The following is a 507-nucleotide window of genomic DNA, read 5'->3' as shown; positions in this document are numbered from 1 at the left end:
GCCGGGAGGGGAGGGGGGAGTGGTGCCCCCTCCTCCGTCCGCTCCATCGCCCCGCTCCTACTCGCTCGCCCCAGCACCTCTGCCCTGTGACCCGAGCGCACCCCGCTGTCATTGTCCTGAGTTGACGTCCCTTTGTGGGGGAGGGGGCGTCCACCCACGTGGGGCAGACAGAGGGGCCCCCCACCCCCCTCCAGTAGAGTCCAGTGGGACCCGCATCTTTCTCGCTTTAGTTCCTGCACACGAGTGGGCCGGGAGGCACTTGCTTGCGACTGCGCAGTCTGGGTGTGTGAGGGTGCGCACCGGCACGAGGCCTCCTCGCTGTGTGCGCAAATGCATGAGGTGTGCGTGCCCGGTATGGCCGGTCGTGGGGGATGTGCACGAAGGCGCGTGTGCATGGGAGCACGCATAGCGTGCCGAGTGTGCGCGGACGTGCCTGGCCTCCCGAGACCGGCACGGGACCCCGAGCGCGTGGACAGGCGCGCGTGCAGACCCGGAGTGCGTGTGCAT

The sequence above is a fragment of the Fukomys damarensis genome, unplaced genomic scaffold (genome assembly GCF_012274545.1).
Source record: "Fukomys damarensis isolate Sample0158 unplaced genomic scaffold, DMR_v1.0_HiC HiC_scaffold_13, whole genome shotgun sequence".
Classification (NCBI taxonomy): domain Eukaryota; kingdom Metazoa; phylum Chordata; class Mammalia; order Rodentia; family Bathyergidae; genus Fukomys; species Fukomys damarensis.
Note: the sequence above shows the minus strand (reverse complement) of the source record.